This window comes from Xenopus laevis, chromosome 6S (assembly GCF_017654675.1).
Source record: "Xenopus laevis strain J_2021 chromosome 6S, Xenopus_laevis_v10.1, whole genome shotgun sequence".
In the NCBI taxonomy this organism is placed as follows: domain Eukaryota; kingdom Metazoa; phylum Chordata; class Amphibia; order Anura; family Pipidae; genus Xenopus; species Xenopus laevis.
Window position 1 is genome coordinate 132874616 of NC_054382.1, and position 18596 is coordinate 132893211.

The following is an 18596-nucleotide window of genomic DNA, read 5'->3' on the forward strand; positions in this document are numbered from 1 at the left end:
GTACATTGCGGTACATTACGGTACATTACGGTACATTACGGTACATTACAGTACATTACAGTACATTAAAGTATATTACGGTACGTTATGGTACATTACAGTATATTACGGTACGTTATGGTACATTACAGTATATTACGGTACATTACGGTACATTACGGTACATTATGGTACATTACGGTACATTACGGTACATTACGGTACATTACGGTACATTATGGTACATTACGGTACATTACGGTACATTACGGTAGCCGTGCCTAAATTCTGCCTTTGCTTCCGTCTCCTGTTACTCTGGTTTGGACACAACACAGATGTGAGTCTCAATGCAAACATTCCGCATGGAAGCCGTACATTAGAAACTCTTTGCTTGGAAGATAAATTGCTTGTCGCTGAGTTATACGTAGTTCTGGGGATTCTTATCTACTAATCGCTCCACAATAATACAATATAAATGGACTTGAGCTGCTCATTAAACACAATATTATAAAACTGTCTGCTGTACCGGTCCATGTGTATTATCTCATTAAATCCAATGGATAGCATTTGCATTACAGTCCTTGAGTCCAAACCTGCACTTCCACATGGTCCATCCCACCTCGTCTCATGAATGGTGACCAACTGCAACTATTAGTTCTGGGGAACCCCGAGCTACTGCACCTGCTGCTGCTGACTCCAGGCTTCCCACAGTGGGTTGTGTCAATAGCTGCCCCACATCAGATGTAAATGCCGTTCTCAACTCTCAGCCCCAAGTGTCATCTCCTACTCTAAAATACAAGGCACAACTGGCACCCGTTTTGTTCCATCTGTTTTGATGATTTGAGATTTCAGTACAATTGTGATGGAGGAGGCTTCAGTTGTACTTGAATTATGGGAAAAAATGAATGTGTTTGGTTTTTACTATTAATGGCACCCATTGGGAGAATTTATCATACACCAGTGTTTTCACATTTTATCACCTGATTTATTTTTTCATGCAAGTACAGGACCTGTTATCAATAATGCCATAGGACCTGAGACTTTCCAGATAACAGATCTGTCCATTATCTTCATCCCTTAAGTCTACTGGAAAATCATATAAACATGAAATAAAGCCAATAGGCTGGTTTTGCCTCCAATAAGGATTAATTATATCTTAGTTGGGATCAAGTACAAGTTACTGTTTTATTATTACACAGAAAAGGGAAATCATTTTTAAAAATTTGGATTATTTGGATAAAATGGAGTCTATGGGAGACTGCCTTTCTGTAATTCAGAGCTTTCTGGATAATGGGTTTCCAGATAATGGACCTGATACCTGTACTCTTCACATCTTGGAGCTGGCAAAAAAAAATATTTTTTTGGTTATGGAATTTATCGACCAATATGGAAAATATTTGATTTCTAAACAAATGATTCACCGATGGCCACCGAAATACATTTAAATAAATATATATAGTTATATACTGTAGTATAGAGTTTTAGGGTCTGAATACTTGAATATGACGTATTCAAAGCTGATAGAAACGGTTTCTATTTAACATTCTATTTACTGGCCATTCAGCAGATATTTCTCATTTATTTTTCCCCCTGTTCTCATTAAAGTCATAGTGGCAAGTATTATTCGCAGCCGTAGCCCCTGTACTACAATATCATCATTGGATCATTTGTGTGACTGTTGGGAAGAGCCTTGATTGTCCCAGGGGGTTACTGACTTGTATATCAGAGCCTATAGGTGCAGAATATATGGGAGGCCATGTTTGTGCCTATAGCGCTCCCACAGGGGAAACAAATCTTGACTGTTATTTGGGAGTTAAACATTGGAGGAATTCTGCCTGTGTTGTTCCTTAGCGTCTCCTCTGCTGCCATAAAGGACAACTGCTGTGAACATTTCAGCAGGAACGGCCCACCTTCCTCACAAACAGCTGTCACATTATTCTAGATTTAGTCCTTATTGTTCCTTTAACCAGGCCAATATCTATATTTCACCATAGACCATTTTGGGATATATACAATATTCTCACAAAAAATATATCCTATTCTATATCCTATCCTATATCTATATCCTATCTGATATCCTCTCCTATATCCTATCCTATATCATATGTCCAACCCTATATCCTATCCTATATCCTGTATCCTATCCTATATCATATGTCCAACCCTATATCCTATCCTATATCCTGTATCCTATCCTATATCATATGTCCAACCCTATATCCTATCCTATATCACATGTCCAACCCTATATCCTATCCTATATCATATTTCCTATCCTATATCCTATCCTATATCCTACCCTACATCCTATCCTATATCATATTTCCTATCTTATATTCTATCCTATAGCATATGCCCTATCCTATATCCTACCCTATTCCCTATCTTATATCCTATATCATATGTCCTATCCTATATCCTATCCTATATCCTACCCTATTTCCTATCCTATATCATATGTCCTATCCTATCCTATAGCCTATCATATACTGTATCCTATCCTAATGTGTGGCCATGAAACCACTCCAATTTATCTATAATAAAGGTGCAAGGATTATGGAAGAATGGGTGGAGCTTGGAGGTGAAGCAGTTTAAGGCTTTACTTGCCCTTTAAGTAAGTCTTACTTTTCTTAGACTGATACAGTTTCTCATAGCTAGAGTGCCTGCTGGGATTTGTAAACAACAGGTTGATGACCACAGACTGGACGACCCATTATATATATATAGTGAATAAAGTACCCATTATTTTAAAATACAAGGATATTATAAGTCACCGAAGAGTTCCATGACCATATAAAATATACAAGTCAAGGAACGCCAAGGTTTCTTCTAATATCCTCATATTTTGCAACAGGAGGTACTTTATTTATTATAATTCACAATTGTTAGTGAGTCAAGTGATAAATGAATTTTGTTCCAACAGCGCCACCTGCTGGTCAGTTTCCCACCAGTCTGACCAGCAAGTAGTCAAGGAAGTTGTCAGGAGAAAGAAAGAGGCTGATGTTCTTCTGCTTAGGAATAAAATTAGAAACCTTTCTCACATCTTTCCTAAGCAGAAGAACATCAGCCTCTTTCTTTCTCCTGACAACTTCCTTGACTACTTGCTGGTCAGACTGGTGGGAAACTGACCAGCAGGTGGCGCTGTTGTAACAAAATTCATTCATATTAACACTACATGTATCCCTTAATATCTTGGAATAAAAACAAAATAAATAATAAATATAGATTACAAAAGTGCTTAGAATAGCCCCCTCATCAATTTTACATTCGCATATTTTAAAGGTTTACTTATCCTTTAATACTGAGCCTTGTCAGCATGTATTTCCAGCCTTGTCAGCCATACAGCACACACTCAGGAACCTCCGACTCTATTTAACTCGGAAGTTGGAATTGGCACTGGTGCATTTCCCATAATGTAACGGAGAGGATTTGATATCAAGGAGTCAAATAAGGTCCCGTTTCCTGAATCTCATCCAACTAAGCGAATCCGTCTCCTCGTCCGTCATGTTAAGTGTCTGTAGAACAGACCGCCGGCCGCTTGGAAATACATTTTCTTAATGTTTAAGGGGAAATAATGAAAGGAAAAAAAATGCCATCACTTAATTATTTCCAAGCGGTCGTAAAGGACAACCAAATTTTGGATTGAAACTACTCTTATTTAAACATACCTCCCAACATTTTAAAAATAGAAAGAAGAACATTTTTGACCACGCCCAAAATTTGGCAGGTTATGAAAGTTTGAACACATTTCTGTGGTTTTTATGTGTTATTACAGTTTTGCTAATGAAGGTGACTTGCCCTTTAAGCTGCAAGTCACGGTTTCCCCAAGAGATCTGCTTATCTTAAATTGTTACAATTGTTTCTTTGCTTATCTTAAATTTGTTACAATATTTTCTTTGCTTATCTTAAATTGTTACAAATGTATCCAAGTGTACCTTCGGAGTGTTCTGGGCTCTCTGCCAAAAGCCAATTAAGTTAGAAACATTGTATCTATTCTGGCTGAGGTGTTGGAGGGGGCTGCAGCTATGGCAGGGGGCCTGGGGTAAGGGGTGTGGTGGTAGGAAAATAAGCAATTGCCAAGTTTATGCAGAGAATATATGTTTTTTAAGGGAAAGCTTGTCTTTGAAATAACTGTCAGTATTTTACAGAAGGACCTATTCTAGGCAACTTTGCAGTTGGTCCTTGTTATTTATTTCTCATGGTGTTTGAATTATAAGCCTGTTCTGGCTCATTCTAGCCTATAGCTGAAAATTCTATCCTGTTGTCAGAGGTCACTGACTCGGGCAGTTAATAACATGTTGACTGTAGGGCATCAGTTTTATTGTTATTTTGCTTATTAGTTCTTTTCATGTCCTCTCTTATTCACCTGATTCACATTCTGATGTCAGAACTGCTCTGGTTGCTATGGTAGAGAACTCCTAGCAACTAGATAACAGCTGGAAGCTGCAGAACAAAAAGAATGTGCAGGAATGTGCAGGAATGCGGGTGCAGAGTTTTAGGGTTGGGCAGGACGGGCATCACTGGGATCATGTAGATTCAGTAAAGCACAAGGACATATTAGAGGTCATTTATTCTGAACTCGGATGCAAGTACACGAGCACTAAGAGGTGCAAAAGTGATCCATCGATCCAAGACCCCAATCTACTTTCATCCTGACCCCCTAACCCCCCCCTCTACCCCCTACCCCCCCGCCTGGATCCAACTGGGCCAGTGGGACATTGGGAAAAAACCCAGTGGGTGCCGGCTCTTGTGGGCCCCACCAGCCCAGAGCACTACCTGCCGAATTTATTGCCGCCCCAAACTCCCTCTCCAGCGCCTGTCACGGCAAAAAAAAGGTACAAGTGCACTGGGGCCTGAAGGGGGGGGGGGTTACTGCTGGGGCGGGGCCTGGGGGAACTTTGCAGCAGAGGAAAGGGGGGCAGAGAGGGCCCCTGAGACAGCAGCCCCGGTGGGCCCCAGTCTGACCCAAAAGTGCAAAAGCTTAGTGACCAGTGTGACCAGTGTGACGTTGGAAGGAAACCATGTGATTATTGGTTGTGCCTCACATATGTTGCACTGATTGGTACAGAGAGATGGGGGAGTGGCCCGGAGAATTGCCCGGATTTGAGGGTCAGGACTAGGGGGGTGCAGACAAGAGGTACGTTCCCCCCCCCCCAGTGTTGTGCCTTAGGCATGTGCCTCTTCTGCTGGGGGCTCATTTGCTATGCCCTGTATGTTGCACTAAGCAAATGACCCCCCATTATGTTATCCAACAATTGTGGAAAAAACAAAGACCTGGAGGCAAAAGCCCCATCACATTAATATGCTGCCCCTCCCCCGCGGTGCTACCATAGGCGTCTGCGCAATTCCACCCCTAATTTGTCAATTTGCTGCTTTTCTATATTTGTTCAGTTTTGCTGTTTATTTCTTATAATCATCCAGCCGAGGTCGGAGTAACCTGACACGTGTCTCCCTCCCTTTTCATCCCAACCAGACGAGAGTTAATCCCTCCCCATTGTCTGATTCAGTAACTAGTGTTGTGCTCCCCTAAAAACAGGGCCCCTTTATATAACGGCTGATCAAGACAGGTGCTGAGTGCAGGGCTCCCTGGTGCACCAAAATGGACACAACTAGGAATTGGGCAGGTCTCATTCTTCATGGATCCACCTTGCGAGGTGCTGAATTTTCCATAAATAGGAACATAAATGGAAATAAAGGGCAACAAATCCTTATTCTGGAGCCATTTATATTGTTCTTTTGGCCAGAGTACAAATTCAACTGAGCGACGTTTGCGCCAAGAGGTCAATAGAGCGCGTGTCTGAGAAACCATCAATATCCTCCTCGCTCATCCGATTTCTGGCAATGGCTGAGCACAATTTCCCTAAAAGAAGTCAAATCACAGCTCAGTAATGACATTTATTGCCTGGAATCTTGCTTTATAATTTTTCTTAAATCAGCTATTTTTATCTCAACGAACTGTGCCCTTACTGAAGGAGACCAGTTTCCTGGAACACTCCATTTAGCCTGAAGATGATGATGAAGATACTTAAAGGGCAAATTAACCTTGTAATAAGATTTTAGGCTGATATGGAGCGTGGGAAGGCACCCCGGTTCAACAACACCACACAGGGAGAAGAACAAAAGGACTGTAATGTCAATGGGATCTTGAATGTTGGACTTATTGGGACCATTACAGTTTCATTTAGTGAGTGAGCAGGAGTGACATCAGGGTAGACTGGTTGGACAGCCGAGAGTTGCATTGTGAAGGCCACATTGAATAAAGCCCATATGACAGAATATCGAGTCAGGTCCTTTACCAGATCTCTAATGATTATTGCCCAAGGTTCAAACAGATAGTGGAAGGTGAGGAACTCCAAAAACTGGACAAAAGACCAAGTAAAATGTTCCTGGCAAAAAGGCAATGTAACCAATCGGAAAACAGAAAGGCAAGAAAATGGCAGAAGAATGCTGCAGCAGAAAACCTCAAAACAAATACTTGTATCCACGCAAGGCCAGCTCTTTCTCCATGGTGGGTGAGTTCAGAGACAAGAATGCCTTAGAGCCAAACTAAGAGCAGCCACTAATTCCAATGTGGAACCATGTGCCCTTCATATATAGGGCTCAGCAGTGGGTTGATGATTGTCAGTAAAAAATAATACAATCAGGAAGATATGAGATGCCAAGTAACTCATGAACTTCATGATAGGGATCTTGTTAAACCGAAGCTTAAGAGGTAGAGAAAACACAAGCCCCGCAGGTGGACAGGCTAGGAATGTTATGGACTAGAGAACTAATTTTCATGTGGCCTATTCCAGGCTCCCGTTCTAGATTTCCATCAAGTATTTCTGAACTGCTGAGTGAGCCACAACATCATTCTTTTCACACTTAAACAAACAATCCAGTTTGGTTGTGCATCTGTGGCCTACAGCTCTCAATATGAATCCAGGGTTTGTGCTTCCAGACGCTATGGTGAGCAGCTCTGTTCTGGCCATGTTCTCACTGTATTTGGCAGCATTCAGAAGGTCCACTGCTCCTTCTTTCTCCTTAAAGGCAGTGATGTTGAAAGCTCTAGAAAGATTGACTGCTGTGTCCAAGGGGGCACTGGAATTAAGGATACATTTCTGTTATCGTTTCATTTCCCACAGACCATGAGATCAAAGATGAACTGAAAGTACCAAGTAAATGGCCAGTTCCTCCACAATTGTTTCCAGTAAAGTACAATTCCTACTCTGTTAGAGTTTTAGGGTAATGAGCCAAGTCAACCCTACAATGTCTGTAGAATTCGAAATTGTTACAACCCCCAAATGAGATAAAATATTTCCTTGGGCACCAGGCTATACCTCATGTCAGATAACACCACAACAGCAGGGATATGTGAAAGTTTCTAGTGATGGGAACATACCTTTTGGTCCTCGATCAGCTTTACGGTGTTGTGGTTCTTCTTCAGCAAAAAACTCACAACATCCTGATGGTTTTTTTGCTGCAGAGTACTGTATGGCTGTCTTTCCACTCAAGGGTTGGATTGGCTCCACATTCCACAAGGAATCAAACAGTATCCAAGAATCCAGATCTGGCAGCAAAGTGTAAGGGGCACATCCATTCTACAGAAAGAATGGGCCAAAACCGATAAATCTTTCTGTATGTTAAGACTCATCATTCAAGGCCTCCTTTTCAGAACCGTTCAGGAAAGATCTCAACCATGTGAGGCCTCCTCTTCAGAAGCATTCTGAAAAGCTCTTAACCATGCAAGTCTTTCTCCTTCGAACCATTCTGAAAAGATCATGACCAATGACCATTCAGAAACATTTTGTAAAGACTTGACAAAACAAGGCCTTCTCCTCAGGACCATTAAAGAAAGATCTTGACCATGTAAGATCTCCTCAGAACCATTTTGGAAATATCTCGACCAAGCAAGGCCTACTATTCAGAACCGTTCTGGAAATGTCTCAACAATGCAAGGCCTCCTCTTCAGACCCATTCTGGAAGGATCTCGGCCATGCAAGACCTTTTCTTCATAACCATAACCATCTTGACCATGAAAGGCCTCCTTTTCAAAAGTATTCTGGAAAGATCTCAAACATGCAAGGCCTTCTCCACAGAACCATTCTGAAAAGATCTTGACTAAGATCTCTTCAGAACCATGCTGAATAGTTCTTGATTGTGCAAGGCCTCCTCTTCAGAACCTTTCCTCTTCTGGAAAGATCTTGTCCATGTAAGGCCTTGTGTTTGAGAATGATCCAGGATAGATCCCAAAAACAAGGACTCATCTTTTAGGTCCTTACATGTTTGGTAACCCTTTAGGAGTAATTCAACATGCCACTCCTTTTTTCAGACTCCTAATAATGTTAAAGGCATTGCAATGTTGTTTTAATAAAGGCCCACTGTGTTTTATGCCAAATAATGACTTTCCCTTATTTTGATGTTTATGGCAAAACATTATTATTATTATAATCAATCACTGCCTGTTCTTCTAATATTACAGAAGCTCAATAGAAGTTATTGCCTCTGATATACAGTATTAGATATATCTGTGAGCTGATAACCATCCTGATTAAAAAAAAATTGCAATTTATTTATTTGGTTACCTGCCAAGTGGTAGCCACATTGGCCTGCACACCGGGGTAGTCCATGGATAGTCTAACCAGGCTTTCATGGCCAGACTGAGATGCCAAGTGCAGTGGGGTGGACCCTGACTATTTTTCAAGACCCTGAAAATTCAAAAAGTTATTTGATTTCATTATATTAACTGGTAATTATAAAGCACCAACATACTCCGCAGCGCTGTACAACAGAAGCATGTACTGACCAACACAGGAGATAGATATTATTCACAGGCTCACCTCCCCCACTTTACTCTTTCATGTGCAGCAAATCTGGTACAGATTTGGGGGGTTGGCTGGTCATTGTGGGGAGCACTGCATTTCTTACTGGAAAAATCCGAAGCTCGTGGTGTAACTATAGAGTAAGTAGACCCCGTGGGAGTAGAATAGCCCCCTCCCCAGTCGCTCTCTAACCTGCAGACAGGGAAAGGGGGTCACAGGCAGGAGAGTCTGGCGCAGGGTGGGGAGTGGGTGGACGGGGCCCCTCCAAAATGTTGTTATGAGGGGCAACCGCCGCATACTAATTATGTCACCGCTGGGGCTGAGTGTAGAGAGTTGCCCCAGAATGCAGTCCTCAGGTCTCTGCCCCCCGAAATGTAACGCACTTTGCCAGGTGCATGCAGTGTCGGACTGGGGTGCCTGAGGCCAACCAGCAAACCTCATCTCAAGGGCACATACAATATAGTTAACATTTAATAGGACCCAAAGAGTGATAGACAATTTGCAATTGCTCTTCATTTTTTATTATTTGTGTTTTTTTTAAGTACTTAGCATTTTGTTCAAATCTCTAGTTTGGAATTTAAGCACTGCTCTGGTTGCTAGCGTCTAAATTCCCTTAGCAACGAGGGATCGTGTGAGTCAGAAGAAGGCAAATCATTAGTATACAAAATAAAAAAATGAATATCAATTGAAACAGAATTTGTCCATTCTATAACAAAATAAAAGTTAACTTAAAGGTGTACTACCCCCTTGCAACTTTTTGTCTGCTCATCCCCACCCTAGTAACAGTGACACAAAGAGCATTTATAGAATTTTTGAACATCTATTTAGTTAGACCAGTACCTGTGCCACCTTTGGTGCTGCTGTAAGAGGTTACCAATTGGAGGCTTTAGAATCAGTACAGCAGCCAGTAAAGTCAAGTTAGATTGCACGGCCACCACGATCAGTTCCAGTCCAGAATGAGTCAGTCGAGAGCCGCACCTAAAATAATGTCAATGCGCATGTGGTACCAGCTTTACTTTGGCTGATTCCTACCAATAACGTACAATTTACATGCAGGCACAGTGCAGCCAATCACCAGCAGGAATGCTCACGTGATAGCAGGGTCCTCAGCAGCCTCGACTCCAACCAGCACCAACTATGGGTGGAACAGAAGTGACTGACATGGCACGGGCAGCAGGAGCGCTGGGCCCACTGCCATTTACTGAGTTTACTGAGGCCCACACCGTGCTTATGTGTTCACCGGACTGCACGGCCATTGCAAGTTGCATATGAACTAAAGCAAGGGCCTAGGGGCCCACCAAGGCTGGGCCTACCGGGTTTTTTCCCGGACTCCCGGCAGGCCAGTCCGACCCTGGGTGCATGGAGCCCTATAAATGAGGCCCCCAGACTCTTACATTTACAAATAACTTTAAAACCAGTGGGAATGAGAAATAACTGGATAGTGGGAGGCTTCTTTGTTTTCATTATGCAATAAACACTTCTTGGCTGGAGTTCCCCTTTAAGTCTTCTGCTCCCTATAGTAAGTGCAGTTGGAAATCTTTCATTGAGTAGGAAAGCGCATGATGAGTGGGAGCCACTTTTACTGATCACTGCAGAATGGTGGAAAGAGAAAGGGAAGCAGCAATGAAAGCTCAGGGGTTTCCCTATAAGAGGGGGCCCCGTTAACCTTTCAGCACCGAAGGCTTTGGCCCCAGAACAATTGTATGAGCCTCAGAGGAAGCGGCTAATGGAGCGGCCGGTACAATGAGCAGATCAGATCATAAGGCAGGAAGGATGGAGATGTCAACAATGAATTTTTTCCAAGAAGATGGGGGGGGGGGCAATTATATAGGTTTTAAAACAAAGTTCTATTTGTGTCTGCGAATCTTGTAACATTTCTGTAATTCATGGCAGGGGGGAATCCAACAAGAGTTTAGTCAGCACTAATACCTCCAAAAATCCTTTCATTTGGTGCAAGTCTCACAGTTTCCACCACCAACTGATTATCAAATTCTTTGTATCACAGACAACACCATCCATGAATGTATTTTCTTAAAATGCCTTTATTGAGACACAGGCTCTTGACCCAGAGAAAACACAACGTTTCAGACCAGGTCTTTTTTCAAGCCACTTAAACAGCAACTGTGCACAATTATTTATACTTTGTACCTAAGTGACCCCTAGTGGTACATGTGTTGTAACACATCTCATATATAATTAGCTACAGTTATCACAAATCAAGTGAATAGTGTTGCAAAACAATGTGTATTTTGTATATCTTAATAAAATGTCCTGTTTGGTCATAGAGCCCATTCTTTTACCTGTGAAAAAAGGGGCTTACTTAAAGGGATCCGGTCATCGGAAAACATGTTTTTTTCAAAACACATCAGTTAATAGTGTTGCTCCAGCAGAATTCTGCACTGAAATCCATTTCTCAAAAGAGCAAACAGATTTTTTTATATTCAATTTTGAAATCTAACATGGGGCTAGACATTTTGTCAATTTCCCAGCTGCCCCTGGTCATGTGACTTGTGCCTGCACTTTAGGAGAGAAATGCTTTCTGGCAGGCTGCTGTTTTTCCTTCTCAATGTAACTGAATGTGTCTCAGTGGGACCTGGATTTTACTATTGAGTGCTGTTCTTAGATCTACCAGGCAGCTGTTATCTTGTGTTAGGGAGCTGCTATCTGGTTACCTTCCCATTGTCCTGTTGTTAGGCTGCTGAGGGGGAAGGGAGGGGGTGATATCACTCCAACAGCAGTACAGCAGTAAAGAGTGATTGAAGTTTATCAGAGCACAAGTCACATGACTTGGAGCAGCTGGGAAATTGACAAAATGTCTAGCCCCATGTCAGATTTCAAAATTAAATATAAAAAAATCTGTTTGCTCTTTTGAAAAACTGACTCTGCTGGAGCAGCACTAGTAACTGATGCGTTTTGAAAAAAAAATAATTCCCCATGACAGTATCCCTTTAATGACAGACACTCATCCTTTAGAGGCTACAATGTGGGTGCAGGTGGATCCCTTCATGTTGGCAGAGATCACCAGATCAGGTTTGTGCTTCAAAAACAACTTCATGACAACTTCATGACCTCCGAGTGATCATTCTCAGCTGCCAGATGCAGGGGGGGGGTCTGTCCTTCCTGGGAAAGCACGTGGCAGTCAGTACCGGGCAGGGTGGGAGTGCAATATCATCTTCTGCCTGCAGAGGGCATGTTTTCATGATTAAGTGTATTTCCCCTTATGTACATGGACCCAGGAGAGGCTTCTTGGTCTGGATCAGCTCGATGTAGAATTTACATGGATAAAAGGCTGAACTAAATGGATAATGTCAACCTCAACTACTATATAAGGTTTGTAGTGTTGTATCTATGCCCATCTGTTCCGCTGCCAAGTGTAGGGAAAGACACTGAGCTGCCAGGGAATCCACTCCCCCAGCAGAGCCAATCACAGAGCCTGCTAATATGACAGTTAGTGTTGGTCTGTCGCAGGCTCTAAAGACTGAGGGGCAGGAAAGGAAGTTGGGGAGGGTTTCCTTCTGGCGCGTCATGTCCTAAAACTTCCACAATACAGGAAGAAATCCAGTCTGAGACAAACAGACAGACAGACAGACAGACAGACAGACAGACAGACAGGGCCTTAAAGTCTCACCGTATGGTGTTCCATCCATATCACTGGCTGGCGACTAAACACGTTGTGCGTTTGGTACATGCTGGGCAGTCACTTCCGTGAGCACATACATGTATATAATGACAGCTGGGAAATAAAGGCCGGCTCAGTCGCTGCCATTCTATTGTATTAAGTGACGTCTTTGCAGCCACGATTTAATTTAGCAATTGGCTCTGGAATTTCATAGAGCCACGAAAAGTGAGCGGAGATTTGTGGAGTATGTGGTTTGAATGGATCTTGAAATTCTTAAAAAAATCAAAAAATGTGAGACAAGTTGATAAATGAAATACATTTTTTTTTAAAGAATTTCAATTGCAGGAGAAAGACATTTTCTTCTCAACTTTTTATGCCCCTTTTGTTATTCCCTGGTCTCAGCAAATATCATCCTCTAAGACTGCCTTGAGATTCAGTATGACTGGTGGGAAATTAAATCTTGTTTCTCTTTAAAATAAGTAATTTAAAAGCCAAATCCCAACACCCAACATTTACCCCTACCCCAACCCTTTCTCCAGCTCACCAACCTTAACACCAACCTTTATATTAGTTCTTCAACCCCACCCTAAACCCCAGTTCCCCAACCTTAACCCTATTCCCAGCTCTCCAACCCCAACTCTAGCTCCCTAACCTTCACCCCAACCTCAGCTCTCCAACCCCAACTCTAGCTCCCTAACCTTAACCCTAGCTCTACAACCCCAACCCCAGCTCCTTAACCCCATCCCTAGCTCTTCGACTCCAGCTCTCTAACCATAACCCCGACCCTAGCTTTCCAACCCCAGTTCCCCAACCGTAACCCCATTCCAAGCTCCCTACCCCAGCTCTCCAACCTTAACTCAAACCCCAGCTCCCCAACAATAACCCTAACTCCACAGCACACACACTAAATCCAAAACCCCAGTTCCCCAATCCTTATCCCAACTTTCTAACTCCAAACATAATCCCAACCCTAACCCTGGGCCCCCAACCCTAACCACAGACCTCCAGCTATTGGGAATCCACAAGGCAGGCTAGATAGGGGTTAGGGCATTATTAAAGGACATGTCAACCCCCACAGCAATAATTTAATCAGTAAAAAGCCTCACTACATTCTTCACATACCGATTACTCCAGTCCTTGAAAAGCAATCCGCTAAGCAGCTTGGTTGATTTCCGCTTCCAGTTTCTTTCCTCCATGATGTGCCTCTCTCCCCCCTCCCTTCAGAACAAGCGCTCGCGCTTGGCGATTTGCACATGCGCACTTTCTAGCAAATAATCTTTCATACGCAGTAGAGGGAAATCGGCTTTGACTAAAACTTTCAGCCGCATCATTAGTGACCTCTCAAAACACGCCTATCCATTTGATCCGCCAATCAACAAATAGCATTGCCGGTTGCTATACAGACTTGTAGATCTTAACTCTCCTCCCCCCTCCTCCTCCTCCAAGCACATATTTCTTCTGCTGACTGCAGCGAGCTGAGAATCATCGGAGACTTTAACTATTACACTGCCTTTTCCATAATATCCATAATAACATAGTAACCATAATGTAGAGATCAGACGGGAGGGACAATTGGCGCATGTGCAATACAATCAGGAAGCTCTCAACCCGGAAGAAATGGCCGCCGGGTAAATGCTTGAATCTACCGAGAAAGAACGCAGTGGTGCAGGGAGCAGGAGGGGAATTTCGGTGTGAAACTAATGCGGTTTGGGTTGGGTTAAGGTAATGTATACAGGCATGCCAAAACTGGAAAAATGGTTGACATGTCCTTTAATGTATAATACACAAAAGCCATGAATATCTTGTAAATCATATCCTTATAAACAGTGAGTTCTGATGTCATCAGTTATAAACAGTGAGTTCTGATGTCATCAGTTATAAACGGTGAGTTCTGATGTCATTTCAGTCACATGACTCACTGAAACTTGTGTATTATAATAAATAAAGTACCCCCAGTTGTAAAATATGAGGATATTAGAAGTAACCTCAGAGTTCCATGACCTGTATAAAAACACTCGGCCTTTGGCCTCGTACTTTTATATGGTCATGAAACTCCTCTGTAACTTATAATATCCTTATATTTTACAAGAGGGGGTACTTTATTCACTATTTATAATGTACATTGCAAAATTGCTTAGAATAGACCCCTCATCAATTTAACATTCACTTATTTTAAAGGTTTACTTATCCTTTAGTTAGTTTCGCCAGGGCTCCGCAAATTCACTAAAATCCGAAGTTGCGCTTAGGGGTAGCGTAAGGTTGCGAAGTTGCGCTAGCGTTGATTCACTAAGTGAAGCGAAGTTACACTAGCGAAGGCTAATTTGCATACGGCGCGAAATTCAAATTTCAATGGAGGAACACGTATCAGCACTACAAATGGCTAGAAAACCTTCAAATCAGCCAATAAAAATTTTATTTTGCCCTACACATGTGCCCACTGTCTAGGTAAGTTGCCATGAGTCAGGAAATGTAGGGGGGAAGGAGGGGAGCCCCAAAAAATGTTCGATCTTTTTCAGCCTATCACCCATCATGTATAAAACACGCCAGCGTTTTTTTGGGACTTAGAAAAAAAATTGACTTTTTTTGAAACAATCCCTATCTACTCTATTGCGCTTCGCCAGGTCTGAGGTGGCGAAGGAAGTCTAGCGTAAAAGGTAGCGTTCAGTACACTGCGCAAGTTAGTGAATTTGCGTAGTTACGTCGCTAGCGAAACTTCGCCTGGCGTAAGGTTGCGAAGTAATACTAGCGAAACTACGCCAGCGTTCATTAGTGAATTTGCGCAGTAGCGAAAATGCCAAACGCTAGCGAATTAACGCTAGCGTTCGGCGCTTCGCATCTTAGTGAATTTGCCCCCTAGTCTCTTAAATGGGTGATTCACCTTTGATTTAACTTTTAGTATCTTTACAGAATGGTGAATTCAAATCACTGTTTTAATTGGTCTTCATTATTTATTTTTTATTGATTTTTTAAAATTATTTGCCTTATTTTGACTCTTACCAGCCTTCAAATGTTCTGTAAGGCTACAAATGTATTGTTATTGTTACTTTTTATTCCTCATCTTTCTATTCAGGCCTCTCCTATTCATATTCCAGTCTCTTATTCAAATCAATGCATGGTTGCTAGGGGAATTTGGACCTTAGCAACCAGATGGCTGGAATTGCAAACTGGAGAGCTGCTGAATAAAAAGCTAAATAAGTCAAAACCCACAAATAATAAAAAATGAAAACCAATTGCAAATTATCTCACAATATCACTCTCTACATCCTACTAATGGTTAACTCAAAGGTGAACAACCTCTTCTGCTACATTGTCACAAACAGCTGTCAGTTATTACAGTATAACCAAACTGCTAATTGCAAAGTAACCACTAGATGGTGGTATTTCTCATTCATTTTTTTACAGCATTTTTTTTATAATTGGGATTTATTTGTGTGTTGGAATTGATTAGCAGACAGATATGTGCAGATTAATGAGAATTAAGGGGTACAGGGACAGTCCGTTGGATGCGGCATTTTTTTTTTATAATATTTATATAATACACAAAAGCCATGAATATCTTGTAAATGATAAAAAAGTTCTGATGTCATCAGTTATAAACGGTGAGTTCTGATGTAATTTCTGTGACATGACTCACTGAAACTTGTGTATTATAATAAATAAAGTACCCCCTCTTGTAAAATATGAGGATATTAGACGTTACCTCGGAGTTCCATGACCTGTATAAAAACACTCGGCCTTCGGCCTCGTACTTTTATATGGTCATGAAACTCCTCAGTAACTTATAATATCCTTATATTTTACAAGAGGGGGTACTTTATTCACTATATCCAGTATATACATGGCAGGGAGAGACTACTTACTGGCAGGGGTAGATGAAATAATAGGGGTATCGGTGACACAATGGTCTGTCCTGAAAAGTGATGGGCAAATAAATTCGCCAGGCGCGAAAGTTGCTGCAAATTTCCGCATTTTGCTGCCAGTGAAAAAATTGGTGAAACTGCCATGAAAATTTGAAGGTGAAAATTAGACGGCGTCAATATATTTTGGACGCACATTAAAAAAGTTGTTTGCGTCAAAACTGTTGCTCGTCAACATTATTCGGACGCCCATTGACTTTAATGCGGGCGTTGAAATTGATGTGGGCGTCTAAATTCGCATTTTGCTAATTTTTCGCTGTTTCACGGGAAAGTCGCAAATTTTTGGGTGAAGCGAAACAGGACAAATTCGACCATCACTGGTGCTGAACTTTACTCCCTTTAGATAAACAGAGAAACCTCATTCATATTCACGTTCTACCAGTTGCCATTGGCTCCAAATTGCACCAAGACTTTAGCCGCATCCTATTCACGAAGGGCCGTTATTAAATTATATTTATATATTAACTATATTCCTGTTATTAACAACACGTTATCACTGTTAGTATAAATAGAGATAAATTGTATTTTATGTGCAATGTCCCAACAGCTTCATCTGAAGGAGAATCTCTTAAAGTGGCAGCACAGACAGTGGCGCAAAACATCCTCCGCACAGTTTCTGCCCTACTTCTTTAGTTAAAGGGTAAGTAAACATTTACAATAAGTGAATGTAAAATGGATGGAGGGGGCTATTCTATAAATCTTTGTAATGTACTTTTATTATTTATTTTGTTTTTATTTCAGGATATTCTGTTTAAGTGCTGTTTAAAAAAGATCACCCAAGTGCCACCCCTCTAAACTGCCACCTTAGGTACTTTCCCTTGGTGCCACATAGAATACACGACCCTGGCACTGCCTACGCCATTACAGAATGAATGCCCCCAAGCCTTATGGGAAATATACTCCCCAATGTCAGTTTTTTGGTAACTGCCATTAAATGTGGGAGCAAATAGCATCATCCCTGTGCCTGTTAGGTGGGTGCTCCACAAATAGAGGAGAAGCTCCTATGACAATACAGAGAGGAATTGATCTGCTAATTAAACCTCTTGGCATTTTTTGCCCCCAGGACTTGTTCACCTGGGGTACAATACGATCACTGTGATTGGAGGAACCAAAGATTATGGCTCCAAGTGAACTTCATACCCAAGTACTTTAGTGGCACTGCCCTTTTACTCCAGTCCGTTGGCCATTGGGTGTGAGAGAAATGTATTAATTCTACCTGATCGACTGGGCTGACATTTTTATCCTATTTATTTTTCTCCCGTCGTCTGTTTTCCTCTCTGTTCCCACAGGCACACAATGATCATAAGAAGCATTGTTACCTAAAACTAGATACAAGTATAACTACATGCCTAGATCTCCTTCTGTTTAACTCACAAATCAGCAGTCCTGTCCTGCTTTATGGCAGCTGAGATTCTAGCTATCTGTATAACAGAACATTCTGTCCCAGTGGCTGCACAGATCCTATCTGATCCCCATTGTAAGCAGCAGTCCTGTCCTGCTTTATGGCAGCTGAGATTCTAGCTATCTGTATAACAGAACATTCTGTCCCAGTGGCTGCACAGATCCTATCTGATCCCCATTGTAAGCAGCAGTCCTGTCCTGCTTTATGGCAGCTGAGATTCTAGCTATCTGTATAACAGAACATTCTGTCCCAGTGGCTGCACAGATCCTATCTGATCCCCATTGTAAGCAGCAGTCCTGTCCCGCTTTATGGCAGCTGAGATTCTAGCTATCTGTATAACAGAACATTCTGTCCCAGTGGCTGCACAGATCCTATCTGATCCCCATTGTAAGCAGCAGTCCTGTCCTGCTTTATGGCAGCTGAGATTCTAGCTATCTGTATAACAGAACATTCTGTCCCAGTGGCTGCACAGATCCTATCTGATCCCCATTGTAAGCAGCAGTCCTGTCCTGCTTTATGGCAGCTGAGATTCTAGCTATCTGTATAACAGATTAAATCCGCAATGTAGATTTCACTCTGTAGTAGCAGAAATACTTGAGGATTCAGTACATAAAGTGTCCAGCAAGGGGCAGCATTCTACCACTGATGCATGTCACACTCCCAGTAGCTGTTCCATTTAGAGAGAATACTGAAAGGAGGAGGGCTGCCCTTGTGAAGAGGAAGGATAGAGTAAGGGAAATAGGGATGTTTCCCTGTGTCTGAAAAGCAGGAAGACAAAAGGAATACAAAAACGGAATAAAAATAAAGATAGTTTGCAATTTCCCTCCTCTACATCAAGACATTGCAACATAATGTAACACATGAGTCAACAGCTGTAC

General features: G+C 42.0%; 1 long non-coding RNA gene and 1 pseudogene across 1 annotated transcript; one reads left to right on the plus strand and one right to left on the minus strand.

Moving 5' to 3' along the window:
- Positions 1 to 5874: 5874 nt before the first annotated feature.
- Positions 5875 to 8862, minus strand: LOC108719766 (annotated as a pseudogene).
- Positions 8863 to 13610: 4748 nt separating this feature from the next.
- LOC108695462 lies at positions 13611 to 17536 on the plus strand. Its single transcript, XR_001932144.2, has 3 exons — positions 13611 to 14121; positions 16864 to 16956; positions 17058 to 17536. It is a non-coding gene; the product is annotated as an uncharacterized LOC108695462 (long non-coding RNA).
- The last annotated feature ends 1060 nt before the right edge of the window (positions 17537 to 18596 follow it).